The sequence below is a fragment of the Musa acuminata genome, chromosome BXJ2-9 (assembly GCF_036884655.1).
Source record: "Musa acuminata AAA Group cultivar baxijiao chromosome BXJ2-9, Cavendish_Baxijiao_AAA, whole genome shotgun sequence".
Classification (NCBI taxonomy): domain Eukaryota; kingdom Viridiplantae; phylum Streptophyta; class Magnoliopsida; order Zingiberales; family Musaceae; genus Musa; species Musa acuminata.
The window spans coordinates 34,179,428-34,192,880 of NC_088346.1; positions in this window are offsets into that span (position 1 = coordinate 34,179,428).

The following is a 13,453-nucleotide window of genomic DNA, read 5'->3' on the forward strand; positions in this document are numbered from 1 at the left end:
ATTTAACATAAATAAGCTTGAGGTGACACTCCCTAAGCTCCTAAATATATTAAAGGAGGCTGTGAGCACTATCAAGAAAAAGAAGCCAATTCTTTATACTAGTGAGATAAGAAAGAAAAGGAAAGTAAATAAATCCCTTAAGAAGGGCAAGGCAAGGGTAAATTGGATAAAGCAAAGGTTGCTAAGAATAATCCGATAAAGGATAAAGACTAGTGCTTCTGTTGTGGTAAAGATGGGTATTATAAGAGAAATTGTAAATAGTACCTTACAGAGAAGGTGAAACAGAAGCTTGGAGAAACTTCAGGTACATTTATGATCAGTTTTCATTTGTTAGATTCTTATGATAACAAATGAGCATTGGATACCGACAATGCTTATCATATTTGCAATTCGTTGTAGATTCTAGCAAGACCTATGAAATTGGTGAGAGGCAAAATGTACCTTAAGATGGGCAATGGAACAAAAATTGCTATAGTAGCTATTGGCGAGATGACTCTACATCTCCCTAGTGGAGCTACTATTGCATTAGATGTATGTTATTTCATTCCTTCTAATATTAAAAAAATTATTTCTATTTTATGTTTAAGAATTAGTGGATATAAATTAGTTTTTGAGAATAATGGTTGTTCAATAATATTAGATGATAAGATCATCATTAGAGGAACATTGCATAATAATTTTTTTAGGCTAGATATTGCTCCACATATCATGAATATAATAAGTATGTCCAAGAAAAAATGAGATGAGGTAAATAGTGCATATATATGACATTGTAGGTTGGGTCACATCTATGAAAGAAGAATCCAAAAGTTATTGAAGAATGGATACCAAGATCCAATCGACTATGAGTCATATACAACTTGCGAGCCTTGCCTTCGTGGAAAATTGACCAACTCTTCATTTAGTGGAATTAGAGAGAGAGAGAGATCCATTAAGGGAATTTTTTGCCTTCCTTTTCTTTCTAGTCTCACCGGCATAGAGAACTAGCTTCTCTTTCTTGATGGTGCTCTTGGCCTCCCTCAATATATTGAGTAGCTTATAGAAAATCACCTCAAGCTTGTTCATGTTAAAATTCATAATTAACTGAGAAAAAAAATCTAATAGGGACTTAAGCACAAGATCCACACATATGTTATCTTCTAAAACCATTCATAGACTCATGAGCTTCTCTATCCACTCAATTATCTTGAGGATATGGTTTTGAATCAGCGTCGCTTCAGTCATCCTAGCGTGGAAGAGACTCTTGGATATCTCATATCATTGAGTTCTTCCATATTCCTCAAACAATTTACGAAGATACAAGAGAATGAATATGACATCTATTTTTTCATGTTATCGTTGTTGCTAGTCATAGGTGCCCAGCAAGCTAATCACGTGAGTGATGACACGTGTGACTTGACAATAATCGTTTTGCTTATTATATTTTGATATTTTATCACTTTATATTGACTATTACATATATGCATATATATATTGTGATGTCCTTGGATCTGTGTAATGTGAATCGGATTATGATGGTGTTGAATCTTATATTTTGATGATGAAACCAATTGATAACTGTGTTTATGTTTTAATCAGCATTTTAAGTGACGCAGGATGCTTCGATCAGGATAAGATAATTAAAGTAGAAAAAATCATGTTGGGCCAGAGGAACATGTCAGAAGATTGGACGTCGGGTCGGTGGATCGGTCGATGTATTGATAGAAGGCTTCATCAGACCGTGGATTCGGGCATCGGGCCAAGAAGAGAGGGTATTGCGCCAAGGATATCTGAGTTGCGGAGTCAACTGGCCAATTGGGCAATAGGCCGTAGGAAAGGACGATGCGCCGAAGAATCAGATGAAGCGTCGAGGGACCAATGACATGCCGGACAACTTGATTAATGCTTAGTATTAATTGTCTAGATCGAAGTTTATTTTACATGTGCAAGATTAACTACGATGGCAATAAGACATACAACAAGTGTTGCGCTAGAGTCAAGACCTGTTAGGATTGGAGCGGCACTAAGAGGGGGGGGTTTGAATTAGTGCAGCGGTTTGAAATCGTCTTAATTGCGTTGAAAGCGTACGTAATAAGATGAGGGCAGTGAACTTAGCAAAGTAAAGGTTTGCAGAAAGATAAATGCAGTAATGAAATGCAAACCAGAGATCACGCCGATTTTAGAGTGGTTCGGTCAAATGACCTACTCCACTTGCGAGGCCTCTCTTCGATGAGGCTCCCACCTTCCACTAGCAACTCTCTTGAAATAGAAGGGCAAATACCCCTCTTACAACCTTTTATAAGCAGTTCAACCTCTTACAAATTTTCAATAAGAAAGAAGGAGGAGAACTCTCTAGCAAATTGAAAATAAGACTTGCTAAGACTTTCTAAGACTTTTCTCTCAATCAAAATGCTTCTCAAAAGTTGTAATCTCAGCTGAGATTTGAGGGGTATTTATAGGTCTCAAGAGGATTCAAATTTGGGCTCCAAATTTGAATTCTCGTGGAGTTCCCGATGCTGGCGGTGCCACCGCTTGTCAGTGGCGGTGCCACCACCTGTAACTGTCAAACGTTGACAATGCTGGGCGGTGCCACCGCCCTGCCCAGGCAGTGCTACCGCCCAGCTCTCGGGCACTGGGCGGTGCCACCGCCCAGCCCAGGCGGTGCTACCGCCTACAGTGTTTTCAGCCCAACTACAGTGTTTTCAGCCCACTAGTTGGGCTTCAATCTTGCCCCAAACAAGTCCGAACTTAGGCCCAATTGGCGCCTACTTGGGTTATAGGATTAACACCTAATCCTAACCCTAATTAACATGCTAACTACGAATTTAAAGATATTTTCTAAGCTATTACAAAGTCCGTAAGTCAAGACTTCTTCCGGCGAGCTTCCGGCGAACTTCCGATGGTCTTCCGATAAACTCTCGGAAACCATTCTGCGGACTCCCAACTGTTAAGATCGAGAGCACTAAGAGGGGGGGGGGTGAATTAGTGCAGCGGAAATCTTACAATGATTAAAAACCAAAAGCTACGTTCGTTCAAAAACTGTTATGATGCAAAAGCAAATTCTCAGTTTGTATCTAAGTGCAGTTTGCGTCTAAGCGCAGATTGCGTCTAAGCGTAGTTTTGCGTCTAAGCGCAGTTTACGTCTAAACTCAGATTTACGTCTAAACGTAGATTTACGTCCAAACGCAGATTTACGTCTAAACTCAGATTTACGTCTAAACGCTGTTTTACGTCTAAACGCAGATTTACGTCTAAACGCAGATTTACGTTTAAACGCAGATTTACGTCTAAACGCAGATTTACGTCTAAACGCAGTTTTACGTCTAAACGCAGATTTACGTCTAAATTCAAAAACTTGTTTGTATACTTGCAGAAGGCAGTATGCAGTTGGAATCAAGATGTAAATGTGAACTGAGATCTGATGATTGAGCGAGGAAAGCCGATTTACGTCTGAATGCAGTTTTACGTCTAAATGCTGAAAATCGTTCGTAAAATCGTAGAGGACAGATTGCAGTTATCAATAGGATTAAAGTGTAAGTGTAAACTGCAAAGAAGCTCGTTCGTAAAAGCACGGAAAACAGTTCTGCAGAATCAAACGTAAACGTAAACTGTAATGTATGAAAATACGAATTTACGTCTGAATGCAGATTCGGAAGAACAACACTTAGAACTTGTTCGTGAAAGCGCAGAGAGCAGTAGTAATGAGGGAGGTTTGCAGTAATGATAAAGTGCTCGAAAATAAACGCAAACCAGAGATTTAGAGTGGTTCGGTCAGCCTTGACCTACTCCACTTTTGGCTTCCTCCACCGATGAGGTTGCCGACGTCAACTAGGTGCCTTCCTTCAATGGGCGAAGGCCAAACTTCCCTTTTACAATTTCTCTCCTTTTGACAGGCTCAGGAGACAACCTTTACAGACCTTTCTCTCCTCACTTTACAACTGAAAACTTGAAGAACAGAAGGAGGAGACTTAAAGGCTTTACAACACTTTTGAGCTTCTTAGAATCACAGAAAAGATCAAGATTTCGATGTAGGTCTGTATCTTTTCAGTGCTGAATGGGTGGGGTATTTATAGGCCCCAACCCAATTCAAAATTCGAGCTCAAAACGATCAAATCGATCAAATCCCAGAATTCTGGGATCAGGCGGTTGCACCTCTTGACTGGAGAGGTGGCACCGCCTGGCAGAGCTCTAAGACTGAGCTCAGGCGATTGCTTCTCTCTGCCAGAGCTCGAAGACTGAGCTGGATGGTTGCATCACCTGGCAGAGCTCGAAGACTGAGCTTGGTGATTGCATCACCTGGCAGAGCTCGAAACTGAGCTCGGTGGTTGCATCACCTGGTAGAGCTCCAAGCTGAGCTCAGGCTGATGCACCTCTCTGCCAGAGCTCGAAGACTGAGCTCGGTGAATGCATCACCTGGCAGAGCTCGAGACTGAGCTCAGGCTGATGCACCTCTCTGCCAGAGCTCGAAGACTGAGCTCGGTGGTTGCATCGCCTGGCAGAGCTCGAAACTTGAGCTCTGGCGGTGCTACCTCTTAGCAGAGGAGGTTGCACCGCCCAGTCTAGCTCGAAGACTGAGCTCTGGGCGGTTGCACCTCTCGGCTGGGGCGGTTGCACCTCCCAGCCTCGCAGCCCTGTCGGTTGCACCTCCTGGCTGGGGCGGTTGCACCTCCCAACCCCACAGCCCAGGCGGTTGCACCTCCTGGCTGGGGCGGTTGCACCTCCTGGTGCAATCAGGGTCCGAATGGTTCACTCCATTCGGCCCACTTTGAATCTTTTCAGGGGCCCAATTGCCCCAAGATTAAGCTAATGGGATCACCTCCCATTTTCATGCTTAATCATCATGCTAACTACGATTAACTCTAAGACAACTTCTGCAGCTTTGCTCCGATGCGTCAATCGCTTCTTCCGGCGAGTTTTCGGCCAACTTCCGTCGATCAACCGATAACCCTCGGTGATCCTTCTGCGGACATCCGGCATACTCCTGGACTTTGCGACGATCCACTTGGCGAGTTCCGACGAGCTTCGCTTGGCAAGCTTATGGACTTCTCGGATCTGTTCTCGTTGAACCTCCGACGACCGTCCGAACTTCCGTCGAACTCTCGAACTCCCAACGTGATCCTGATCTTGACTCCGGCGCAACACCTGCTGCTTGTCTTACTCTTATCGTAGTTAATCCTGCACACTTATCTCAACACATAGATTAGATAACAAATGACAATTGACTTCATCATCAAAATCCGAGATTCAACAATCTCCCCCTTTTTGATGATGACAATCAATTGATAAAGGAGTTGTCCTTAACTCCCCCTATCTATATGCCATAGTTGAGATAAGTCAACCTTGAATTCAAGACCGAAGAATTCAAGTGACGTATTGATAAGTTAGATCAGTTAAACTTATCAATGCTCCCATCATGATGCCCATCATGATGTATCTCTTCAAGAATGATGTCAAGGCATGACATACATCATCAAGTTTGTATGATAGTGTTTGTAACTGTTCATCATGTAAACATATAAAGCTACGAAGGACTTTTTACATGATGCACACATTTGAGATTTTCTAGCAAGTTTGCATTTTCTTCACAATATAGAATATCAAATCAAGATATGATGCAAACTATAGCACATGTTCACATATCTCTTGGTGATGCAAGGATGGCATAACATTGTTTATAGCATCACTCAAGTATTTGCAACTATGACATAGACATGATTATGACAGTTCAGCTATGACATAGTGTTTATCAATTCATATGTTTCTCCCCCTTTGTCATCAACAAAAAGCATGATAGCATTATCAAGTATATAAAGGAAGTCATGACACATATATCTCTTTATTGTGTTTGCTTGACGGAGGAAAGTCATTTTACAAAGAGTTTTTTGTAAGAGTGTACAGGAACATCCCATTTTTAGCATACAAACCGAAAAATGAACTTCTTACATGCATTTGGTTAAAAATATTTGTCACATAATTTGCAACATGTTATTTGATCAAGCGTTGTCAAGGCATGTAATAGTAATAACATCCGAAAGATAATTTTAAGTATTCGGACACATCAACATTCCTAATTCTCTTCTTATGTAATCAAATTGTTCTTCACATAGGGGTTTTGTGAAGATATCAGCCAGTTGATGTTTGGTATCAATAAACTCTATGGTTACATCATGATTAGTGACATGATCACGTATAAAGTGATGTCTAATATCAATGTGTTTTGTTCTTGAGTGTTGTATAGGATTTTTAGTTAAGCATATTGCACTCGTGTTATCACATTTAATGGGAATATCTTTAAGATTCACTTTGTAATCTTCTAAAGTGTTTTTCATCCATACAACTTGTGCACAGCATGCACTTGCTGCAATGTATTCAGCTTCGGTTGTTGATAGGGCAACCGAGTTTTGTTTCTTAGATGACCAGGATACAAAGGCATGTCCTAAAAATTGACATGATCCTAATGTGCTTTTTCTATCTAGTTTACAGCCAGCGAAGTCCGCATCAGCATAAGCTGTTAATTCAAAATTTTCTGATTTTGGGTACCATAGTCCTAGATTGGTAGTTCCATTAAGATATCTGAGTATTTTTTTGACTGCTTTGAGATGAGATATCTTAGGGTCTGATTGAAATCTAGCACAAAGTCCTATACTGAACATGATGTCTGGTCTGGTGGCAGTGAGGTAAAGTAAACTTCCTATCATACCCCTATAGGTTTTTTGATCGAAGCTTTCTCCATTCTCATCAATTTCTAACTTAGTGGAGGTGCTCATAGGAGTGTCAATGGCTTTTGAATTATTCATTTTGAACTTCTTTAGCAAACTCACAGCATATTTGGTTTGACTAATAAAGATGCCATTGCTTAGTTGTTTGATTTGTAGGCCTAAGAAGAATGTTAACTCTCCCATTAGACTCATTTCGAATTCATGACTCATAGTTTTCGCAAAGGATTCACAAAGAGATTCATTTGTAGAACCAAAGATAATATCATCAACATAAATCTGAACAATGAGAAAATCATTTTCAAAATTCTTGATAAATAATGTAGTATCAACCTTGCCTTTTATGAAATTATTTTCAATGAGAAAAGAGCTAAGTCTCTCATACCAAGCCCTTGGGGCTTGTTTTAAACCATAGAGAGCTTTAGTTAATCTAAACACATGATTAGGGTAGCCATTGTTTTCAAATCCAGGAGGTTGTTCAACATAAACTTCTTCGGAAATGAAACCATTTAGAAAAGCGCTTTTAACATCCATTTGAAATAACTTAAAATTATTGCAACTAGCGTAGGCAAGGAGCATCCTTATGGCTCCCAATCGAGCCACAGGTGCGAAGGTTTCTTCGTAATCGATACCTTCTTCTTGGTTGAAACCTTTGGCCACTAATCTAGCCTTGTTTCTAACCACGATACCATTTTCATCTTGCTTGTTTCTAAAGACCCATTTAGTACCAATTACTAAATGGTCATTTGGCCTAGGAACAAGCGTCCACACCTCATTTCTCTCAAATTGATTTAATTCATCTTGCATTGCGATAATCCATGAATCATCTTTCATGGCTTCATCAACACATTTGGGTTCAATTTGGGAGAGAAAAGCGGCGTTGGCACAAAAGTTTTTAAAAGAAGATCGTGTTTGAACCCCCTTTGATGTGTCTCCTAGGATTAGCTCCTTAGGATGAGCATCTATATACTTCCAATCCTTGGGTAAGGATGTTTTGGAAGTGGATGCAACCAAGTTGCTAGTTGGAGACGGGGTTTCGTTTAAATTCAAGGAATCAAAATTAACATCATCATCAAGATCATTTTTCTTAATTTCTGAAATCTCATTGAAAACAACATGGATGGATTCTTCAATAATTAAGGTTCTTTTATTGAAGATGCGAAAAGCTTTAGAAACCGAAGAATAACCAAGAAAGATTCCTTCATCAGATTTAGCATCGAATTTTCCTAAGTTATCCTTTTCATTCAAGATAAAACACTTACACCCAAAGACTTTAAAATATGAGACATTGGGTTTTTTGTTATTCCATAACTCATAAGGAGTTTTGGTGAGTAAGGGTCTTACTAGGACTCTATTTAAAATATAACATGTAGTGTTTACAGCTTCGGCCCAAAAATATTTGGGTAGGCTATGTTCATTCAACATGGTTCTTGCCATTTCTTGCAAATTTCGATTTTTTCTTTCTACTATCCCATTTTGTTGAGGATTTCTTGGAGTAGAGAAGTTATGGTTGTATCCATTGAGTTCACAGAATTCTTGGAAGTCATGGTTTTGAAATTCTCCACCGTGATCACTTCTAATTGACGAAATCATAGATTCCTTCTCATTTTGAACAAGTTTACAAAACTTGGTAAAATGTCTAAAGCATTCATTTTTTTGTTTTAAGAAGTTGGTCCATGTATATCTGCTGTAGTCATCAATAATGACAAAGGCGTATTTGCTACCTCCTAGACTCGATGTAGAGATTGGTCCGAACAAGTCCATATGGATCAATTGTAAGGGCCTAGAGGTGCTTATTTGATTCTTAGCTTTGAAGCTACCCCTAATTTGCTTACCTAATTGGCAAGCATCACATACATTATCTTTGATGAACTTGATATGAGGAATTCCTCTTACAAGTTCTCTAGATGATACTTGATTGATTAGTTTCATGCTAGCATGACCTAATCTTCTATGCCATAGCCAAGCATCCTCATTCATAACGGCAAAGCACATTTCATCACATAAGTCATTGATGTCAATAGTGTATACGTTGTTTTGTTTTAATGCAATCATAGATATATTTTTGTGTGGTTTTTCAATGATGCAGGCATTAGATTCAAATCTTATAATATATCCTTTATCACATAATTGACTAATGCTCAAGAGGTTATGTTTTAGACCATCAACTAGTAAAACATCTTCAATAGAGAGGTTGGATTTGTTACCTATGGTTCCTTTGCCAATGATTTTACCCTTGTTGTTGTCTCCGAAGGTGACATATCCTTCGTCTATGCTAGAGAGCTTAGAGAATTGAGATGGATCTCCGGTCATATGCCTTGAGCATCCACTATCAAGGTACCATTTCATGCTCCTAGCTTGCGATTGTTTAGTTTTCTACAAGAAAGAATGATGTTTAGGTACCCATTTGCTTTTGGGTGCCTCATAAATAGATCTACATTTTCTATCATGTTGCATAGAGTTTATCATGGTTCCTTTAGGAACCCAAATTAATTTGTTTGGACTTATTTTCTTGAATGGACAACAATGTGTCTTGTGTCCAGATTTGCAACAAAAGTTGCACTTGGTTTGGTGTTGAACATGTAAGATGGGGCCTTTTACAAAGGTAGTTGGATTTCGGTGAAGACTCCTCACAAATCCAATCCCACTTCTTTTGGGAGCATGACCCTTGTTTGTAAGGATCATGTTTAATGACTTGCTACCAACCTCGAATTTCTTCAGGGTGTCCTTAAGTAGCAAGTTTTCTTTTTGTATAATTTCTAAATCATGACATTTGATACATGAATTTAAACTATCATGATGTTCGACTTTTAACTTATCAAACTCACAAGTAAGATTATCATGTACCTTTTTTAGCAACTTGTATTTTCTATTTATAACTTTGCATTCATCAAATAAATCATGGAAGGCATTTAATAATTCATCGAAAGATAAATCAGCATCTAATAAATCCGTTACCTCCTCTTCGATGGCCATAAAGGTGTAATGAGCAACTTGCTCGGTGTTGGATTCCTCTTCCTCAGATGCGCTCGAATCATCCCATGTTGCTTGGAGCGCCTTCTTCTTTGTTGTTCTTTTCTTGACTTGGGGACAATCACTTTTGTAGTGTCCCGGCTTTTTACATTCGTAGCAGATCACTTGGTCCTTCTTAGGTTCAAGTTTATTTTTCACATCGTTTTTAAACTTGTTTCTTTTGAAGAATTTCTTAAACTTTCTTGTCAAAAGTGCCAAGTCATCATCACAGTCCTCATCACTTGAGTTTTCTCTCAAGTGGCATTCAGAAGTTTTAAGTGCCATATCCTTCCTGTTCTTTGGAAGGATGTCTTCTTGCTCATCATGCGCTTTGCAAGTCATTTCGTAGGTCATTATTGACCCGATTAGTTCTTCAAGAGGGAAATTTCGCAGATCTTTTGCCTCTTGAATGGCGGTGACTTTAGGATCCCAACTCTTAGGAAGGGATCTTAGTATCTTATTAACAAGCTCAAAATCCGAAAAGCTCTTTCCGAGTCCTTTTAGACCGTTGACGACATCCGTGAAACGGGTAAACATGTCGCCAATGGTTTCACTCGGTTTCATTCGGAAAAGTTCAAAAGAATGCAGCAACAGATTGATTTTTGACTCTTTCACTCTACTTGTGCCCTCGTGGGTCACTTCAAGTGTGTGCCAAATATCAAAAGCAGTTTCGCAAGTTGAAACACGATTAAACTCGTTTTTATCAAGTGCGCAAAATAAGGCATTCATAGCCTTTGCATTAAGAGCGAAAGCCTTCTTCTCCAAATCGTTCCAATCGATCATTGGAAGAGAAGATTTTGAAAATCCATTTTCAACAAGGTTCCACAGTTCAAAATCCATAGAAATAAGAAAGATCCTCATTCGGGTCTTCCAGTAAGTGTAGTCCGTTCCACTGAACATGGGTGGACGTGTAATCGAATGCCCCTCTTGGTTTCCGGCGTATGCCATCTCTCTTGGGTTTTAATCCTTTAGAGAGTTAACCTTGCTCTGATACCAATTGTTAGGATCGAGAGCACTAAGAGGGGGGGGGGTGAATTAGTGCAGCGGAAATCTTACAATGATTAAAAACCAAAAGCTACGTTCGTTCAAAAACTGTTATGATGCAAAAGCAAATTCTCAGTTTGTATCTAAGTGCAGTTTGCGTCTAAGCGCAGATTGCGTCTAAGCGTAGTTTTGCGTCTAAGCGCAGTTTACGTCTAAACTCAGATTTACGTCTAAACGCAGATTTACGTCCAAACGCAGATTTACGTCTAAACTCAGATTTACGTCTAAACGCTGTTTTACGTCTAAACACAGATTTACGTCTAAACGCAGATTTACGTCTAAACGCAGATTTACGTCTAAACGCAGTTTTACGTCTAAACGCAGATTTATGTCTAAATTCAAAAACTTGTTTGTATACTTGCAGAAGGCAGTATGCAGTTGGAATCAAGATGTAAATGTGAACTGAGATCTGATGATTGAGCGAGGAAAGCCGATTTACGTCTGAATGCAGTTTTACGTCTAAATGCTGAAAATCGTTCGTAAAATCGTAGAGGACAGATTGCAGTTATCAATAGGATTAAAGTGTAAGTGTAAACTGCAAAGAAGCTCGTTCGTAAAAGCACGGAAAACAGTTCTGCAGAATCAAACGTAAACGTAAACTGTAATGTATGAAAATACGAATTTACGTCTGAATGCAGATTCGGAAGAACAACACTTAGAACTTGTTCGTGAAAGCGCAGAGAGCAGTAGTAATGAGGGAGGTTTGCAGTAATGATAAAGTGCTCGAAAATAAACGCAAACCAGAGATTTAGAGTGGTTCGGTCAGCCTTGACCTACTCCACTTTTGGCTTCCTCCACCGATGAGGTTGCCGACGTCAACTAGGTGCCTTCCTTCAATGGGCGAAGGCCAAACTTCCCTTTTACAATTTCTCTCCTTTTGACAGGCTCAGGAGACAACCTTTACAGACCTTTCTCTCCTCACTTTACAACTGAAAACTTGAAGAACAGAAGGAGGAGACTTAAAGGCTTTACAACACTTTTGAGCTTCTTAGAATCACAGAAAAGATCAAGATTTCGATGTAGGTCTGTATCTTTTCAGTGCTGAATGGGTGGGGTATTTATAGGCCCCAACCCAATTCAAAATTCGAGCTCAAAACGATCAAATCGATCAAATCCCAGAATTCTGGGATCAGGCGGTTGCACCTCTTGACTGGAGAGGTGGCACCGCCTGGCAGAGCTCTAAGACTGAGCTCAGGCGATTGCTTCTCTCTGCCAGAGCTCGAAGACTGAGCTGGATGGTTGCATCACCTGGCAGAGCTCGAAGACTGAGCTTGGTGATTGCATCACCTGGCAGAGCTCGAAACTGAGCTCGGTGGTTGCATCACCTGGTAGAGCTCCAAGCTGAGCTCAGGCTGATGCACCTCTCTGCCAGAGCTCGAAGACTGAGCTCGGTGAATGCATCACCTGGCAGAGCTCGAGACTGAGCTCAGGCTGATGCACCTCTCTGCCAGAGCTCGAAGACTGAGCTCGGTGGTTGCATCGCCTGGCAGAGCTCGAAACTTGAGCTCTGGCGGTGCTACCTCTTAGCAGAGGAGGTTGCACCGCCCAGTCTAGCTCGAAGACTGAGCTCTGGGCGGTTGCACCTCTCGGCTGGGGCGGTTGCACCTCCCAGCCTCGCAGCCCTGTCGGTTGCACCTCCTGGCTGGGGCGGTTGCACCTCCCAACCCCACAGCCCAGGCGGTTGCACCTCCTGGCTGGGGCGGTTGCACCTCCTGGTGCAATCAGGGTCCGAATGGTTCACTCCATTCGGCCCACTTTGAATCTTTTCAGGGGCCCAATTGCCCCAAGATTAAGCTAATGGGATCACCTCCCATTTTCATGCTTAATCATCATGCTAACTACGATTAACTCTAAGACAACTTCTGCAGCTTTGCTCCGATGCGTCAATCGCTTCTTCCGGCGAGTTTTCGGCCAACTTCCGTCGATCAACCGATAACCCTCGGTGATCCTTCTGCGGACATCCGGCATACTCCTGGACTTTGCGACGATCCACTTGGCGAGTTCCGACGAGCTTCGCTTGGCAAGCTTATGGACTTCTCGGATCTGTTCTCGTTGAACCTCCGACGACCGTCCGAACTTCCGTCGAACTCTCGAACTCCCAACGTGATCCTGATCTTGACTCCGGCGCAACACCTGCTGCTTGTCTTACTCTTATCGTAGTTAATCCTGCACACTTATCTCAACACATAGATTAGATAACAAATGACAATTGACTTCATCATCAAAATCCGAGATTCAACAATCTCCCCCTTTTTGATGATGACAATCAATTGATAAAGGAGTTGTCCTTAACTCCCCCTATCTATATGCCATAGTTGAGATAAGTCAACCTTGAATTCAAGACCGAAGAATTCAAGTGACGTATTGATAAGTTAGATCAGTTAAACTTATCAATGCTCCCATCATGATGCCCATCATGATGTATCTCTTCAAGAATGATGTCAAGGCATGACATACATCATCAAGTTTGTATGATAGTGTTTGTAACTGTTCATCATGTAAACATATAAAGCTACGAAGGACTTTTTACATGATGCACACATTTGAGATTTTCTAGCAAGTTTGCATTTTCTTCACAATATAGAATATCAAATCAAGATATGATGCAAACTATAGCACATGTTCACATATCTCTTGGTGATGCAAGGATGGCATAACATTGTTTATAGCATCACTCAAGTATTTGCAACTATGACATAGAC